This window comes from Pterocles gutturalis, unplaced genomic scaffold, assembly GCF_000699245.1.
Source record: "Pterocles gutturalis isolate BGI_N339 unplaced genomic scaffold, ASM69924v1 scaffold40407, whole genome shotgun sequence".
NCBI classification, from domain to species: domain Eukaryota; kingdom Metazoa; phylum Chordata; class Aves; order Pterocliformes; family Pteroclidae; genus Pterocles; species Pterocles gutturalis.
Window position 1 is genome coordinate 28878 of NW_010116897.1, and position 3645 is coordinate 32522.

Below are 3645 nucleotides of genomic sequence, written 5' to 3' on the forward strand. Positions count from 1 at the left end.
GGGGGGGAATGTGGGTAAATGACATAGGCAACAATCTGGGAGCAATCAGGCACTACAGGAGAGTAAATCCTAGAGATTTGCTATAGAATATCTAGAGACATATGAAAACAGATCACCACCAAGATCTAAACAAGAAATTAATAGTGTGCTGTACAGTTTGATTTGGTCAAGTCATGGCCTACACAGGAATTTGCTACATAGCTTTCAGTAAGAACCAGGTTAGATTTCGTAATTTGAAAGCAAATCTTGGTGTGAAAGACATCACAATGTTGCAGAGTTGAACTGATGAGAGGTGTTAAAAAAGATGGTAAAGGTGATCTCAGAGAAAAAACGTTCCCTCTGGTTTTGACTTTATATAACAATATATTGTTCATGCAAAAAAGTATCCTCCATGACTTAAAAATAGCATTCCTTCTTTTTATATATTGCTTATACTTCACTTTACCTTGATAAAATAATCAGGGAGACTTCAGAGGTGATCTACAATTCATAGGTAAGCAGAAGCCAATGCCTCCCACAGATGTGAGATATTGTCATCCAGTGGCTCTAGGCAAAGCCACTTCAGTCTCCTCCTGAGATTTTACTTTTGTGGAAGAGCAAAAGGCAGCTGCTTATCTTAGAAGGGGCAATAATATTAAAGCTAACCTGGCATGGCATACTGCACTGAGCAAACACTGAACAGATTAAATTCACCATCTGAATCTCATTTCTTTCATGACTTGAGTCCTGTAAAGTATTTCTAGCACTCCAGGGAAGGGAAGAAAGCTCTTCCTAAAAATCTGAGAGTGATGCCGAAACCCAAAAAATGCCAATATGCTTATGTAATAGAGCTTCATCCTTCCACCAAGACCACACCAGTTTTTACATTCTGTAAGTCAAGCATGCCTCCGCCTGCAAGATTCCTCTCCATGTCACCTGAAAGCCCTTCCATAGACAGAATGGGACAGCAGAGTAGCTGCAACTCTGCGTGAACTTCTGCAAAACAAACAGGAGCTGGATTCCACTTTCACACCCCTTCAAAGCTTTGCTTTACTACTCCTTAGGCTTTCACATGGACCAGAAATATTGTAAATTCAAGACAAAACACATTATACTTAAGGTGACGTGGCGAAACTGCTGTTAACAGTGTTCGCATTCGAAAACACAGCATTTCTCAATGTCTAGATACACTTGAAGGCTAAGGGAAGCTATTAAAAGCATGCCTTAGGAAACACGACTATGAACTGGCAAATCAAATAAATGGAAACTGTGATATAAAACAGACAGAGCTTGGTATTTACAGATACTTTAGACTGCTAGCCTTTTCCTCTTTGAGCTGTTTTTGCTACTTGGTCTACAGTTAGATGGGACTTGTTTTGCAGTGCATTCATTCCACAGCACTGTTCATAACTCATCCTTTCAGTATGAGAGGAGCTTGTTCTTTTTACTAATATTTCCAAGGATCTAAAATACGGAAAGAAACCAGTATTCTCAATTACCCATAAACTGTTGCTTTAGCTATTTTAACTTGTTCAGAGACACTGCTTTAGTTACAGTTACTCTGCAGACAGAATTAGCAGCCTAAAGAAAACTTTTACAAGTAAAGTACTGTTATGTCAGCAAGTCTGGCACTAAACCCTGTACTATTTGCCAGCTCCTTGTAGTCCCCACCCAAGCTTCCTAATGTCAGCTGCATTTCCTACGACTGTCAAAGTTTGCTTGTAACAGGCACACAGAGGATAGTGCTTCACTTAAGAAGAAGCTAACATTAACTTGCTAGTTCTGTAAAAGGGATGTCTCTTAGGATAAGCTCCACTCCTGAAAGGAGATATCCCGAAGGACATTAATTAAAGGATTAATTCAATAAACTAAGGCAAAGACAAAATGCTCAGGTAACAGTATCTGAACTTTTTGACATAAGAACTCAGTAACAACTCAAAAAGAGTGCACATTCCAATTAGAAAGCTTGAAATTTTCCTTTTTACAGACATTTTCTGTCTCACTGTTGTTGATCACAGCAAACATCCATCATACTTTAGCAAATCATGACTTAACTGGCAGTTATGACAGCTTTCTAAGGATATGACATTTTTATTTATAACAAGAAATAAAAATGATATAAGTTTAAGGGTTGGAGGAGAGGGGGAGGTGAGGTTTTTGTGTGCTTTTGGTTTGGGTTTGTTGTTGTTGTTTTTTGTTTTTTTTTTTTAAAGGAGTGATTTAGAACTAAACTAGATCTAAGAAATGAAAAGGAATAACTGTTCTAGTGTGACACCACAGAATATGCCACTTACATTCCTAAAGCATTTGCAGGGCAGCAGAGTTTAAGCAGCTGTTACTTCTGCTTAGCTGTTACCAAGTGAAGTTCAAAAATAATTTTAGGATTCAAGTTATTTTTCAACACTTCATCTTTTATTCTGTTCAGTGTATGTCAGAATAGAACTTCACAAAAATGAGCAGCATAATTCTGGGATACCTTGATAAAATAAGATACCAACACGGTATAGTCCTAAACTATGGTCTATGTACTATTTCATTATCCACTACGGACTGCATCAGTCAGCTTCATCTGTTTGAAATTCTATTTAAACAGGCAGAACCATAATTGCTGCAAGTCAACTGTCTAGTTTCCAAAACAGTTCATTACGTTTGTTCACCTTTAAATGCATGAAGCACAGCATTCTAATATTCTATGAAAAATTACTGAGTCTTTTCTTGGAAGTCACCAGTTGCAACATTTAATCATAACCCACTATTTTAACTACACTGTAAGGGAAAAAACCTGCCAATAATTTGGAAAACAAGAAACATTTACTCCTTCAAGCTGATTCTTATGCAAGCCATTGTAGCTTTTAGTATGCCAAGACAAGCATGAGATGATGTGATATCAAAACACACGAGGAAAGATGAAAAGCCCAAGAACAATGCTTCAAGTATACCATTTTGACATTTTCAAGAAAAGACATCATTGCAGAATTCTGAAACTAACAAATTGCTGTCACCAGAAAGCAACAGCTGATCTTTGGGACAGAGGTAAGTTATAATCAAAAGTGTCTTTCACAGAGACCCCATTCTGCAGACTTGCACCTTGAGATAGTAGTTCCTATCTTAAATCATAGAATCATAGAAAGGCTTGGCTTGGAAGGGACCTTAGAGATCATCAAGTTCCAACCCCCCTGCCATGGGCAGGGACACCTTCCACTAGACCAGGTTGCTCAAAGCCTCATCCAGCCTGGCCTTGAACACCTCCAGGGATGGGGCATCCACAACCCAGTTCCAGACACCAGGAAATTTTATTATATTAACAATATTTCCTTATAATGAAAACACTCTGCACTGAAAAAAAGTAGTTGTAAAAGAATCAGACTGCAGGATTTGTCTTCACCATGCTTGATTAATCAATCGAAAGATTATCAGAGAAACAAAAATAGAATTCCAAGTTCAACTGGAAATGCCAATGTACTTAAAGGGTCAGCAATAAGAATGTGTTTATTCACTATATTTCAGAGGCATAGTAATAAACATTTTGAACTAGAGATGTTTAAGTTTGTTCAAAGGCAACTGACAGCATAAAACCCCAAAACAAAAATAAACCATTTTTCTTTCAGACTACTACTGTTTTCACCCCCGACTTCTCTTATTAGAATCATAGAATCATTAAGGTTG